Source organism: Halichoerus grypus, chromosome X (assembly GCF_964656455.1).
Source record: "Halichoerus grypus chromosome X, mHalGry1.hap1.1, whole genome shotgun sequence".
Taxonomy (NCBI): Eukaryota; Metazoa; Chordata; class Mammalia; order Carnivora; family Phocidae; genus Halichoerus; species Halichoerus grypus.
The window spans coordinates 126,480,170-126,496,156 of record NC_135727.1 but is presented as its reverse complement, the minus strand read 5'-3'; the positions used below and the strand labels follow the sequence as shown (position 1 = coordinate 126,496,156).

The window sequence follows — 15,987 nt, the reverse complement described above, 5'->3', positions numbered from 1 at the left end:
CCAATATATCTTTTTAAAAATATTTTTATAACAAGTTCACGGAGATATAATTCATACACGTGAAGTGCACTTCATTTAAAGTATACACACCAATGGTTTGTACTAAGAAGTATATTCTAAATACTGAGAAGTGTATTCACAAGGCTGTGCAACCATCACCACTATCTAATTGTTGAACATTGTCACCAACCCCAGAAAGAAACTTGGATCCATTAGTAGTCAGTCACTCTCCCAACTCCCTCCCTCTACCTCTTGGCAACCACTGATCTACTCTCCTCCTCTGTAGAGTTGACCGATTCTGGAAATTTCATGTAAATGGAATTGTAGAACACATGGCCTTTTGTGTCTAGATTCTTCCACGTGCCATCATGGTTCATATCTGGCTAAATTGTAGTGTTTTGCTTTGCCTATATTGCCGCAAAAATCAGTACCTCCTTCCTTTTTGTCTGATTTCATTGTATGGATAGATCATATTTCTCTCTTCTGTGCCCAAGAATCTATCTTAATATATCCCACTTCCAATAATATATCTTCATAATCTAGGATTCCCACTGAATCAATCTCAACTGCAGAGGATCAGAAAGTTTCCTCCACTGGGCTCAGATCGTCGGGCTAAAAGGCCGCAGCCCCGTGTTAAAGCTTCAGCTATGAAATCTACCATACGGCCCTAACTCTCCTTTGCAGCCTTGCATCCCCAAAATCACAACGCAGACCTACAATTTCAGCTAATCTGGTATCAACCTTCCAGTCCCCCTACTGACCTCTGCACATCCTCAGTGCACCCTCAGCTCTCACTACATCTCAAGGTTCACTGGACAAAAAGGACCGAAGCTGGGGAAGTATATGAACAGCCTAGGAGGAGGTGAAGTTATGATTTTTGGCAGGGTTTACATCAGAGAAATAAGTAGACTGGGTAGACACCAAAGCTGGACAAATAGTGGCCATGGTTTAATGACTGGGAATGAAGGGTTAGTAGAAACGGTGCAAGAAAGCAAGCGTTATGTGCAGATCAAGACGCTTCAAGGGAGCCCCTGGCTTGGTGACAAACTAAAAGTTCACAGGGCGATCAGGCAGGCTCAGGGGTGATCATCCAGACACAGGGTGACAACAGCAAAAAGCAGAGGTCAGACATTCAGAGATGCATTACAGAAAAGCTGAGAGCAGCGTCCAAGGCAGCTTTGGAGAGCTTCCTATGCGAGGCCCACCTCACCATCTCCCCGGTGAGGGTCCTGTGCAAGGGGGGCTCCTGTTGGGACTTCCCAGGACCACACCCATCAGAGCACATCTGGGCCCCAACCCGAGTGCTCCATGCTCATCGCCCAGTGATGGAGAGCAATGAAGTACTTTCCAAAGAGACTCCGGGCTGAAATGAGTGAACGTGGATCTTGGAGACTGGCTCAAGGCCAGTTTCTAAACCAACACAACCTCTTTACCAGGGTCATGGTCTGAGGACCGTCACCCTCCTTGCACCAGGTTAGAAGGTCCTGCTCATTGTGCAGGGAACCTTGACATGGCCCAGCTTCTGCCTCATTCCCTCCCAATCTTTTCTTGTCTTGGACAGATGGGCAGGGCCTCTGGAGGACATATGTGAGATGGTGAGGTGGGCCTCACGTAGGAAGCTCTCCAAAGCTGCCTTGGATGCTGCTCTCAGCTTTTCCGTAACGCACCTCTAACGGCCTCTGCATTTGCCGCACTGTTCTTGAGACATGCACCCCATCCTCTCTTGCCTTAGGATAGATTTATTTAAGCCAGCTCCTCAACAGGAGCTCCTTTTTCCTCTTTGCTGGAATGCTTCACATGAGCCAGTGGACCAGCTCCTGGTTCTCACAGAGACGGTTTCCATCACAGGCCACGTGAGGCAGACAGGGGCTGCAGAGTAGACATGGCAGTTGCTGCCGGCCCCGAGGGAGTGGCCGATAAAGTGTTACTAATGGGGGGGGGATACGCCTTTGCCAGGATTGTCATCAATCGATATTATTGTTATAGTATTGACCACATCTTCATAGCAGGCCCTTGCTTTGATGTTCACCATATTCAGCCCACGTGCACATCCCACGTGATGACATCAACTTCATCTACCCATTTTACAGTTGAGAAACGGGGACTCACAGAAGCCAAGTAAAACATCAACAGTCATGAAGCAAATGGTTACGCACAGTGGGGACACCACAATGAATAAGGGTTCCGTAAAACAAGGGGTGAGCTTTACGGTGGGTTCTGCAGGAATCTCCAGAGTCAGAATCTTGGGAGGAGGGGTAAGGATTGCTTAGGATGGTCCTGAGTATCATAGGTTCAGGATGCAGCAGATCAGATTGATGAGTTGGAACAGAACAGGAGAGGAGGGTGGGTCCATAGATAGAAAGCGGATTACAGTGGATTTGGACTTATGGCTAGAAATAAAATTTGTTATGGACTAAATCTCAGAGGATTAAAAAAAAAAATAGAGGATAGGAGAAGGCACGTATCTGGCACACCTTGATTTAGTTCCCTTTTGTTTCCTTTGACTATAGGTAAATGGCCAAACCTCAACAACAGAACACCAAGAATGGAGCAGAGCCTGCCTTCGGCTGCACCCGTCAAACCAATAACTGTCGAGCCTCTCTGCTAAGCTGTTTACATTTGGGGGGGAATTAGCATCAATGCATTTCCTCAACCAAAGCATTTTTGTTTTAAGCAAAGTTTCCCACTAATCATAAAATGAGAAGCCCCAAATATTTGGGGCAATAGCAAGCAAGCATGAAAGATTATTATGGTGGTAATCGTTTTTTTGTTGTTTTTCTTACTGAAGATAGTACGACCTAGAATGCTTGGAAGGATTAAAAACATAATCCACGTATTTAGCAAAATGTTTGCAACAGGGTTAGATGTCAGAAAAAAAGTCCATTATGATTGACGTTACTTTGTTTGCCGTTACGATTGTTTTCAGGAGTGGGGGAGTAAATTCTGTACTTAAAATCTCCCAGTTCCTATGTATAACACGGTCCAATCTTATTAGTGAGGCTCAGAAGAGGGAGCCCATCATGTTTTTCTCCTTGGATGGTAACCATCTTGCCACGTTTGCCAATGAGTGGGCAAAGGTATTATTTTCGGTTTAATTTCCTTCGGCCATGTGTGTTTCCTTTAGCGTGAACTGTCTGTGCATTTTACCATTTCGATTCTGGATTGTCTAACCTGATCAACTGTAGCAGTGCCAGTTAGATTTAATATTCATTTGTCTATAAATGGTGCTGTAAACATTTTCCAGTGATCATTTGCCTTTTGAATTTTTTTTTTTTAAAGATTTTATTTATTTATTTGACAGAGAGAGACACAGCGAGAGAGGGAACAGAAGCAGGGGGAGTGGGAGAGGGAGAAGCAGGCTTCCCGCTGAGCAGGGAGCCCGATGTGGGACTCGATCCCAGGACCTTGGGATCATGACCTGAGCCGAAGGCAGACGCTTGACGACTGAGCCACCCAGGCACCCTGCCTTTTGAATTTATTCATGTTTTCTCTCCATGCAGAAAATTTCTATCCACATACGCGCACACACACACACATGCTCGCACACGTACATAGATATGTCTGTCTACATTTCCTTTTTGGGTTTTAGGTTTCCTATTTTTCTTAAAACAATCCACCACCACCCCCCTACCCCCCGCCCCGGTCAAGGTTTTGCAGCTGTACTTTGCTTTTGCCTTTATCAATCAGCATTTGCCATACTATTTATCTCTACAAAGAACTTCTAAGAACCCTGCCTAATGGCATCAAGGATGTCGGTAAACCCCTGATTAATTCCAGCTACTGTGTTTCAGCCAGGTGCACATACACTGAACCATCCAACTACACTGCTCACCTGTAAGGCTCTCTGAGCAGAAGAGCAATGGAAAGATACAAGAATCCAGTACATTTCAACATCCTGCCCCGGGGGGGAAGTTCTTAGTCAGATTACAATAGCCTTCACCAGTTAAGCCACTTGACAACAAAAATAAAATACAGTATTTGCAATCAAGTCTTGTTCTGGCTTAAAGCCAGCAAAGATAAAGAGTCAAAGTACATCAGACAAGAAAGGTGTTTGCCTGTTGAATCATTATTATAACCACCAGGTAGGATCAGACGCTGGGACTTTTGTAATTATATAAAGATTACATCCTGTATTTTATTGGTTTAACTAGATCAAACATGAATGCTAGTCAATCCAACTTTCAAAGAGTTTATATAAGTTCAATCAGCTGCACTCAGACATTATTTCAATGACATTTTCAAAGTCTCTCCATTTCTAGCTTTTTGATTTTTTTTTCCCTTAAAGAAAAATAACTCTTCAAAAGCTTCAAGTAAAGAAAACACTTCATTCACTCAAAGACAACCCATAAGGAAAGGATAAAGATAAATGAAAACTAGCTATCTAGATACAACCATTTGAAAAAAGGAAAGAGAATTAGAACAGATCCCACATTTTCTTTAACATAACCAGGTGGTAGGTGTGGAACAAGGACTAATCTGCAGTTTTGCAAACACAACACAAAACTATTGTCCAACTGCAGGATAGAACATCTGAAACTGAAACTATCCCAGAAAACCCACCATAGACCAAATGTTTACCATTCAACCCTATGAAACTACACATAATCAGCTTTGACTTTCAGTTGACAGTTTTGATCTCATATTAAACGTAAGTTTCTTGGGGCGCCTGGGTGGCTCAGTTGGTTAAGCGTCTGCCTTCCACTCAGGTCATGATCCCGGGGTCCTGGGATCCAGCCCCACATAGGGCTCCCTGCTCAGCGGGAAGCCTGCTTCTCCCTCGCCTCTGACAGCCGCTCCCTCTGCTTGTGCTCTCTGTCAAATAAATAAAATCTTTTTAAAAATAAATGTAAATTGTTTTTTTTTTTTTTAAATGAATGCATGGAGGGGCACCTGGCTGGCTCAGTCGAAGAGCGTGCAATTCTTGATCTCAGGGTGGTGAGTTCAAGCCCCATTACTTAAATAAACAGAACTTAAATAAAAAATTTAAAAAGGTAAAATAAAGGTATGGATTAAAATTTAGGAATTCATTTTCATCCAGAATATTTTCCTATTAATTTGGAACCATGGAATAATATACTTAATTTCATTTATTATTAGAAGGATGTGCTTTTCGACTGTCAATATACGTGGAACTTCCCCACGTATTCAACAGCAGCTAAAAGATAGTGGAAGAGAAGGACATTGAGAGGAGGCATTTCTGTGGCTTGAAATGTTTTTTTTAAATGAATCCTTGCTAGTGATCATCTCGACTATAGATTTCATTCAAAATATTTCTCAGGACGCTTCTATGTATATCACTAAGTGAGAGAAGCTAATCTGGAAAGGCTCCATGCTGTAGGATTCCAAGTATATAACCTTCCCAAAAAGGCAAAACTAAGGAGATGGTAGAAAGATCATTGGCAGGCAGGGCGGAGGTGGGGTGAGGATAAAAGATGGAACAGAAAGGATTTTTAAGACAGTGAAAGTAACCTGATATAATAATGGTGGATCCATGTCTTTATCCATTTGTCACAACCCACAGAATGTACACCACCAGGAGGGAACCCTAACGTGAACTATGGACTCCGGAGATAACGGTGTGTCACTGGAGGTTCACGGACGTAGCAGACGGACCACTGGAGGTTCAGGGACGTAGCAGACGGACCACGAGTGAGGGATGCTCATCACAGGGGAGGCCATGCATGTGTGGGGACAGGCAGTCTCTACAACAGTGTACCTTCTATTTGGTTTTGCTGGGAACCTGAAACTACTCTAAAAAATAAAATCTACTTCAAAGGAGAGGGAAAGAAAACAAGCTTTGTGTTTATATTTGTCGTTCGTAAGTAGGACTTCTTTCAAATGTTATGGATCACCCTCCGTAAACAAATGGCCTTTCACCCGCCACCTCCCGCCCGCCCCGTGTCAGAAAATTCTCTCTGGATTCTACCAATGTCACATTGAACTGAATTCTCTAGAACTGTCGGCCATCCACGTATGTCTCTCCGCAGACGACCAGCCCTTCCCTATGCCCAGTGCTGGAATGCATGCCTGGCCACACTGTCTTTGTTTCACTTCTTTACGCCCAGCAGCTTGCGAATAAGAACCTTTGAAAGTCCTGTCCTTTCACCCAGAACGTGTGCCCCCACCAGGCCAGGCCCCATGCATCCTTTGGGTCACTGAAAATGCCACTTCTTTCGGGAAGCCTTTCATGACCCCTATACCCTTTCCCAGATCCCCTGTGACACACATTCTTGCAAGCTCCTTGCACTTCTCCAAAATGCTCTACTACGGTGGACACGTATAAATGTGTTATTTTTAATGATCATCTGCCTGAAAACATGTCAAAGACAGAGTCTGTCTGTATCTCTTGCTTACCATTGGCTCCCTGACTGCCTTAACAAATACTATTGATTAAATAAATAAATGAATGGACTAGGGAGTCATACAAGAAATTTACACTTTAATCATTAGGTCATAAGGACCTGAAAAGAATGAAATTAAGTAGACTGAGCTGTGCAAATCGTTCACCTTCTCTGAGGAGGAGCTTTTAGGTTCATTATTTTGTTTCCTATAGAGTTCAAGAGAACCAGCATTGCAATATCAAAAATGGAACAAAAAACTTGCATTCAGAATCAAATACAAATTATTTTAGAAATAATCATGCTAATTATCTTTTTACAGATGCACATAATTAAAGTTATCTAAAGAAAATTTATAGCACAGCAAGTGCCAGACTATGCCATATGGGAAAACATTACATTTTATTAACATGTTACTATGAATTTTGACAAGGAATATTCTAATGAGTTCTATATGTGGGAGAGCATTAGATCAAGACAGAAGTTTTACTCCTTAGTGTCCCTATGAGAAGGGTGGGACCCACCACAGGATCAGAAGTACTGGCTTCTCTTAGGACATCTCATGCGATGGTCTACTCGCTTCAGTCCCCTCCATGAGGGCATGCTAATTACGGGATTCACTCTTGCCAGGTAGGATTTCAGACAGGTATCCCCCAAACCATATTTGGTATTACAATGTGTATTTGCAGGACACAATTCTAGAAAGGTGGGCCATCTCCACAGAATCACATAAAACCCTGGAAGATTTCAAGACAGAATAAATGATTTGTGCCGAAATAAATCCAGCCTTAAGTAGGTTTAGAGGGAGCATTAAAGGTAATAACCAGAATTTAGTAAATGACACATTTTACAAAGTAAGGGAAGCATGAGAAGAAGAGTACCTCCTACAAATCGAACAGCTAAAGTACTGTTGATAGGAAACCTGAACAATAAAGAAACGTCTCTATAAATGTCACTCTCCTTCACTGCTTCCTATTCATTACTCCAAAATGTTCACTTCATGTGTCAATTGTGTGTGAGTTCTTCCAATCCCAGAAACCTCTCACCAATCGCCATATCGACTTGTCCGGAAAGTAAACACGTGCTTGTGGAATAAAGTGGCGAGTCCCGCGGGGCAGAGGCGTTGGGTTCATTGTGTAGGAAGGACCACCCTCTTCCCCAGCGTGGGTATTGTAGACGGCCACACCTACGTCGGTTCCCAAGCCTTTCTTTGAAGCTTTCCTGACTTTAATAATTTGTTTGTGTCTGAGTGATGTTGAGAAAGACAAGACTGGGAAGAGGAGAAAAGAAGGAGTGGTAGGGGAAGAAGTGGACGGAATAGGGAAGAAAGAAAGAGTCCACAGAGTCTGGGGTAAGTGGCATATTGGGTCTTTGGGCATAAACAGGAGATTTAAAGACTCTTTTAGATATAAAATGATGTAAGAACAGCTTTTAATGTAAAAGCAGATTTTGTTTTTGACATCAAGACGCACAGGCAAATCTGCACTGTTTCAGATCACTGCAGCCCAAGCTCACAGAAAGCCCCTGGCAGGAGGAAGGCCATTAGCTCAGTGGGCTGCACATCAGTGGGCCCTCCAGCAGGTGTCCGAATGCAGAGACGGCAATGTCTGAACCTCGGATGCTATGTTTGGTTATGTAGCTTCGGCTCAGTCTCCACGGCAACCACCAGGACTGTCCAATCTGGGATAGGGGGTCCCCACTAACACTGGAGAATCCCAGCTGCACCTGCTATAAGCCACAGTAATTAGAGACAAGGCACAGAAAGAAAAGATTGGCGGCAATGAGAGGAGCGGTGAGCTCTGGAGAAAAGATTAATGCCCAGGATCCACTTTTTGGGACATAGAACATGTCCTTCCAACAACCTTAGGCAAAACTGTGAGACTCTGTGCTTCATTGAGACACACAACCTGACCGTCATCTTTCCCCAGCCGTGGTGAATGTGATACCATGACTTTTGACCAGTCATAGGGGTCAACATTTCACACATGAGAACTTGGTCACAGCTGTGCACGCTGTCACCTGTTAAACTAACTTGTGTACATTGCTGCTTCTACAGACGTTGGGTTTAACTGCCATTTAAAATGTGATTAATATAGAGGTGCCTGGGTGACTCAGTCAGTTGGGCATCTGCCCTCGGCTCAGGTCATGATCTCAGAGTCCTGGGATCAAGTCCTGAGTCAGATCCCTGCTCAGCGGAGAGTCTGCTTCTCCCTCTCCCTCTGCCCCTGCTCCTTCTCTCTGTCTCTAATGAATAAATAAAACCTTTTAAAAATATTTTAAAAAATAAAATGTGATTAATATAATTAGGCAATGATTTATCATTGAAAGGGAAAATTGTGGTATATGCAAAAATGCAAATGAAGAAACGAAGAAGGGCACCTGGGTGGCTCAGTCGGTTAAGCATCTGCCTTCGGCTCAGGTCATGATCCCAGGGTCCTGGGATCGAGTCCCGCATCTGGCTCCCTGCTCAGCGGGGAGCCTGCTTCTCCCTCTCCCTCTACCTGCCACTTTCCCTGCTTGTGCTGTCAAATAAATAAATAAAATCTTAAAAAAAAAAAAAAAGAAATGAAGACGTGTCACAAATACTCACTGCCCCAAGACTGAACTTTCCTATTTTCTTGCAACTAATAACTAAAACCTTACAGGATTCAAGCAAGCAATACAACACAGTAGATGAAGTTGTGTTATGTGATTACTGGTAAGTGAACAAAAGGAGTCACAAAATGCAAGTGAACACAAAAGAAATCACCAAAACTCCTGGACCAAATAAAAGGTATTATAAAACAACAAGATATTAGTGGGACCAAATGATGTTTCTTTTTTTTTTTTTTAAAGATTTTATTTATTTATTTGACTAACAGAGAGAGAGAGCACAAGCAGGGGGAGCAGGAGAGGGAGAAGCAGGCTTCCTGCTGAGCAGGGAGCCCGATGCAGGACTTGATCCCAGGACCCTGAGATCATGACCTGAGCTGAAGGCAGATGCTTAACCTACTGAGCCGCCCAGGTGCCCCCAAATGATGCTTCTTTTATGAAAGATCATCACTGAGCCTGTGTCATGATTAAATATATATATTTTTTTATTTCTTAAGGTTGCATAAAAATGGATTTTCCACCCATGGTTTCTTAGGTTCCTTAAAATCTCTTCTATAAATTCATGCTGGCTCTCTACAAACCCCCTTTCTTCTCCATACTGACACATCTTGATAGTTACTTTTGGGGGCGGCCCCTGCGTTCCCTAACCTGCATTCAAGAAATGATTAGTGACTTCTTAAACTGATCCATATGTTACAGAAAGTGAGCCTGTGATTATAAAGAATGAAGTATTTATTATCAGTGGCTATATGGAGGTCTGCCAAGACCACAAAAAAGATAAACTCAATGTGACTTTCGATTACCTCTAACATCAAATGTGCACACAGAACTTCTACAGACATGAAGTGGGATGGAAGAAGCTTCTGTGCTATTTGTTTTTCTCAATGAAATCAGAACCAAGGTAATTTTCCAAAAGAAGTGAGTTGTTGGAGGAGGGGATGGACGAGAGTGATGAACATTTGGATTAGCTACTGAAGGAACATGAGAGCTGAAGTAAGTATAAGTATCCTGGTAGGATTGGTGGGTGGTATAGACGTTTACCTGAGGTTGAGAGCTATGGGGATTCATAGGAACACCATTCTACATGATTGTGTGATTTTTTTTAATATTTCATTTATATATTTGAGAGAGAGAGCATGAGCAGGGAGAAGGGCAGAGGACAAGTGGATTTCCCACCAAGCACAGAGCCTGATCCCAGGACTCGGGGATCATGACCTGAGCCAAACTCAGACACCCAACTGACTGGGCCACCCAAGCACCCCAGATTGTGTGATTTTCTCTAGCAGTACCCACCACTGAAATGACACGTCCAAGTAGGCAGCTTTAGGGCTTGATGAATTCAGTTAGAAATCTACAGCCAGAGATTAGCCAAAGGGTAAAAAAAATAAAGCTATTGACCAAAAAAAAAAAAAAAACCACCAAAAAACAAAAACAAAACAAAATTAAGGGGCGCCTGGGTGGCTCAGTCGTTAAGCATCTGCCTTCAGCTCAGGTCATGATCCCAGGGTCCTGGGATCGAGCCCCACATCGGGTTCCTGGCTCGGCGGGAAGCCTGCTTCTCCCTCTCCCATTCCCCCTGCTTGGGTTCCTGCTCTTGCTATCTCTCTCTCTGTCAAATAAATTTAAAAAAAAAATCTTAAAAAAAAATTAAAAGAGGAAGGGCCAGTGCAACAGTGCTTCCAACATTGGGGGTTCAAAGAACCACCTGCGGAATCTGTTAGACATTGAGGTTCTCTGGGACAGACTCAGTGGATCTAGATCTGACCCTGGAATCTGTAGATTGACAGATGCCCCAAATGCTTCTTAGAATGTGACACTTGTGGTAAACTCTAGGACAACAGATTGTCTGAATCTTGAGGGATTACAGAGTGAAAGTCTGGTGATGAAAGATAAAGAGCAGGTGTAGAGCAGACCAGTTGTAGAAAGCAAATAAAAGCATGAAAATGGTAAGTGTTTTACGGTCAGAGTGGAAAAGTGCGGCTTAAAAAGTGTAAGGGAGAAGAGTTCCTGTGGATGATAGGTCCCTGGTGTGCCAACAGTTGGAACCGTTTCGACCCCAAAGGGAGAATTTTATTACATAAGAGTAATTGTCAGTAGCGAATCCCATCCTGCACCACCCAGACGTCCCCACACCTCCATGGCTGAAATGAACATTCCTACTCAGAGTGTTGAGTGTGGACAGTTCATAGCCAAACTCCACCTTTCCCCACCTGGAAACCGTACTCGGTGGAAGAGACGTTACCTAACCCACGCCACACTCCAGGGAGAAGCTCACATCGAGTGACTGGTCTGGTCGATGCTGTGGTACAAAGGACCAACCTCCTTGTCCCAGTCAGGAAAACTTCCAAGACATGCCCAGCTCCAGATCATGCTGTGATGTCCATGCCAGCCCAACTCCTGCCCTGTGCTGCGTCCTTCACTCCCCCTCGGGGTCTGATCCTGGGAACATCACCCAGTAAAGTTCTGAGCTCACATCTCCAAAGCTTAGAATATGCTTCATGAATAACACAACCTATGAAAACCAATCGCCTTCCCATATTCATCCAGAAGGAAAGAATGAGTTTTCTCTAATTGAGAGGCTTTTGGAAAAAGCCAAGTTACAATAAAGCCAAGTAGGTAGGAAGCACATCTCTTGAAAAGGGTGAGGGTGTTGAAGGAATTAACCAAGTGGCAGCAGGTAGAAGTGAGCTCTTCCGGTGTAGAAGATGCAGGTGGACCCACGGGAAACAGCAGGTGAGCTGGTGAACATTCTCACCCAAGGACAGATCTCGTTAAGTCCCCACAAGCTCTGCCTCAGTGGGCCAAGCTAGCTTAGGATGCATTACAACTTCACTTCCTGAAACTAAGAGAATTGTATTCTCCTGAAAGTGTTCACCAAAGAAAAACCCAGTGTTGTTTCAATAGGTTTCAACTTGTTATTGGTGGTTATTTTTCATTTGTGCATTTTAAAAGCAACTTTGTGGTGAAGGCTGTGTACCAAACAATTGAAAGAACAAGAGAAATCCTTTTCTTAAAAAATATGTCAGCACCATTCCAAAGCTCCTGTGAGGAATTAAAGTCATTATCAAAGCAGAAAAAAATGCAAGAGCAATGTGGAAAAACAATTTAAACACACAATGATTCTTAATTACATCCTTTGCTAGAGTTCTCTGGAGAGGCTAGGATAGGATGCAAATTTACAACTCGCTGAAGTATACTTTAACCTTTAATGACTGGCAATATTTAGGAGACTTCTCTGGTCTTTTCTTTCCCTAATTCTTGTTGTTTCTGCTGCTGTGTTTTTATTGTAGGATGTTTTAAACATGAACAAAACAGAAAAATTCATCAAGAGAAATTCTAGCAAAATCTGAAAGCATGCAGCCAGCCACTAAAACAATGACGTCATCAGCTCTCTTAGTTACATCAGGATTCAACCCTGCCCTACCTGGTAGTGTGTAAATGCTGCCCCTACTCACAGCAACTGGAAACCACTTTATTAGTATATCAAAATGTTGGGAGGGCGTTTAGAATTCTGACTTCTCCACAGGTCATCAGCTGAGCGGCGTAGGATTCCAGACCTCTCTGAGACCTTCTGCATATGACTAACATCACCTCTGTGCAAAGCATTTGCTTCAGTGGGCATTTCAGTCAATCCCTCTCTGTGAAAGTATAAGGTCTATCCAAATACGGCCAAGCCGTTCTCTAAACACAACCAGGACAAGAAAAGGGACTCAAAATGTGTTTCTAAATACCCACTCAAAAAATTTGTAAACTGTAGAATTCTGACTCACATGATACCATATAATTACAAATCACTGAAGACCTTTGAGGGTCATTTAATCCATCTTCTTGCTGAAAACAAGACAAATCTAACTCGTTAATGACATGTAATTGTCTTATAATACAAGGAACTTTCCAAGGGAAAGAGTTTCAGCATCTCGGTAATATGCTACCCTGTTCTCATTGAGTTTTCCATCCCTGAATCCCTGCTGAAACCTCTCAAACGAACACAGAGCAAAGTAGTGACGAGTTATTAAAGTTCAGACTTTCTGCATGCTAATATCCTCTTCTCTAATTAACAAAATCCTCTAATCATTCTCTCCAAAACATGTACAATGCCTAAGAAAAAAAGGTCAAAATTGGGTGAGGACACAACACAGGGTCCATCCTGTGTAAGTATGAAGAAGGAAGATCACATAGACATTATTCAGTTCCATAATACTCAGGGTGGTAGGACCAAGAGGATGATGCAAACAACCCACATCTTGGAAGTGAACGTCAATACGGGGAACTTTTTGAAAAATGCTCATCAGTGTCTGAGGAGAAAGGAAAAGTGCAGAGTGGGTTGGGAGGGAGGATCTAAGCATCCCATGATAGCACTAAACCTCAAAACCACTCCGCCTAGGACTCTCTGTACACACGGGGTTACTCATTGTTGTAGATTTGAATCACATGTGAAAGCCATCAGCAATACTGGTAACACAAGACTCTAAGGAACATTCTAGATCATTGTGAGAATTGCGAGAGTTAATAGAGACTCAAGCCCAACGTTCTCCCTGTGTAGATGAAGACACTGGAGCCCAGAAAGGCTAAAAATGTGCAATCCATTGCTGATTCAAACAAAAAAAATATTCTGATAGAAAGCATGCCTAACTTGGGAGTCACAAGAACCTATTGCACATTCCAGGTCCCTTATAAAATGCAAGCTTTTGAAAAGAAATCAATTTCTTCTTTTCTAAAATGACAAGAAGAGTGTTTCTGTAAGATGGACACAGAGATATTTATGAAGACCATCTGTGATCATCTCAAGTCAAAGCAGTAGTCTAGCTGGCAAGATGCAAAATCCATCAATATGAATGATTTGCACATAAGAGGTGACTGTTAATAATTTAGAAGGTCTCAGAGAGGTCTGGAGTCCTGGGTGGCTCATGTAATTAACTATGGAGATGTCAGAATTCCAAGAGCCCTTAAGAAGTTTTGATATAATAAGGAAAAAAAAAATCGTTTTCCATTGCTTATGAGTAAGATCAATCTTATGAATTTCTACATTATTTGGTTGTTTCAAGTCTTTCCAAAGGCACAATATCCATGTAAAGCATAATATCAGTACAGTTCTTCAACACAGTGCTGCACTAAATTAAATTCATAAACCCATAACCCCCTTTTGGGGAACATGAAAATCCAATAACATCGAACACTATTTCTTTCGGGTTCCTGCACCCAATTTCAATGTGGGATGAGCTGTGGGATTCCCACCCCACCAAGAAGCTCTTAGACATCAGCAGGGTGTGGGACAACTTAACTCAATTCTGACACTGTCCACTCAGAGCTACCATCAGATTCCACAGGCAAAGGGCTCAGGCCTCCACGACTGCCCCCCACCTCCTCTTCAGATGCCAATCGTCAAGTGCAGATCATTACCTGTGCTTCTGAGCACCATGCTAAAGACCCAAGTTTCCAACAACCCCCTCCTTGGGTTTGACTGATTTTCTAGAGCAGCTCACAGAAAGAGAAACGTTTTACTAGGTGACCGTTTTTTAATAAAAGGTTGTACCTCAGGAACAACCAGATAGAAGAGATACTTCGGGCAAGGTATGGGGAAAGGGGATGGAGCTTTCAGGCCCTCTCCATGTTCCTCACCTCCATGTGTTCACGAGCCCAGGAGCTCTCTCGACCCTCCTCTGTTGGGTTTTTCTGGAGGCTTCATGACATAGGCATGACTGATTAAATCTTGGCCACTGGTAACTGATTCAACCTGTACACCTCTCCCCTTCCCGGAGGTAGGGGGAGGCTTGAAAGTTCCAGCCCTCTACTCACAGGCTGGGGCCACTAGCAACCTGCCCCCATCCTTAGGTTACTTAGGGGCTTTCCAAAAGTCACCTCATTAACGTAACAGAAGACACCGCCATCATTCCTGTCACAGGAAATTTCAAGGGGTTTGAGCCAGAAACCAGTGGATAAAGACCAAATACAAGAGAAATATATTTTGGTCACCTGAATTACCAAATATATATTCCTTATAAATCACAATGTCACAGTATTCTTAATATTATTTAAAATTCCAAAGGAAATATACTGACCGTAAGTTTCCTAGGACTGCTGTAACAAAGCACCACAAACCAGGTGGTTTAGACAACAGAAATTGACTGTCATAATTCTAGAGGCTAGAGGTCTTACTTAGATCAAGGTGTCAATATGGCCATGCTCTCGCTGAGAGCTCCAGGGGAGGATCCATTCCATGCCTTTCTCTTAACTTCCCATGTTTCCTTGGCTTTTGACAGCCAGTCTACCCTTCACGTGGCCTTCTACTCGTGTTCTCACATCTATGAGCATCTGTGTCCAAATTTCCCCTTTTTATAAGGACCCAATCATATTGCATCAAGGGCTCACCCTGCTCACATATGAACTCATCGTAACTAATTCCATCCCCAGCAACTGTTTCCTAATCAGGTCATCTTCTGAGGTACTGAAGGTTAGGCCATCAACTTACGGATTTGGGAAACGGGGGACACAATTCAACCCGTAACAGTGACAAAAATAAAGCCATGGGGCAAATGCTATGTTGTTTGAACCACACCCCAACCTGCACCCCAGTTGAGGACCCCTGCCTTAATATTTTCATGCATGTTTCCCATTGGCTTCAAAAATCACTGTCAGTGTGTATTCCTTAACTCCTTGCCACCTCCAGGCATATGGCAGAGCACAGTGTCTCACTCTGACCCATCTGTCTCTCCATCTTGCTGACAACAACTTGTCCCTTGCCTGTCTTTACATAAAGTACTTAATTCTTAGAGCATATGCTTGCATCATAAGGCGGCATTTGTTAACCATAATGTAGACCGTTCCGGATCAAAGAGTCCAGCACTTGGTGAAAACGGACCGCTTAAGTAAGTGTGGAACAGCCGCACATTCACAATGAGATGGTTCTCGTCCAAGGTGATAAGTCTATTCTTACCATGTTCTTTCTACCCTATGTCCATAACCTCAACTTGACATTCTTTACTTTCCTTCCATAACTGGACCTTAACTACTTATGAACTATGAACTATCGTCTTTAAAGTTCCCCTTAAGGATTCTT

General features: G+C 43.0%; 1 protein-coding gene across 3 annotated transcripts in view; it reads right to left on the bottom strand.

Annotated features, from left to right (window-relative positions):
- ANOS1 (anosmin 1) overlaps nucleotides 1-15,987 on the bottom strand; it is a 694,126-nt gene that overhangs the window by 155,588 nt on the left and 522,551 nt on the right. The window lies entirely within an intron of this gene.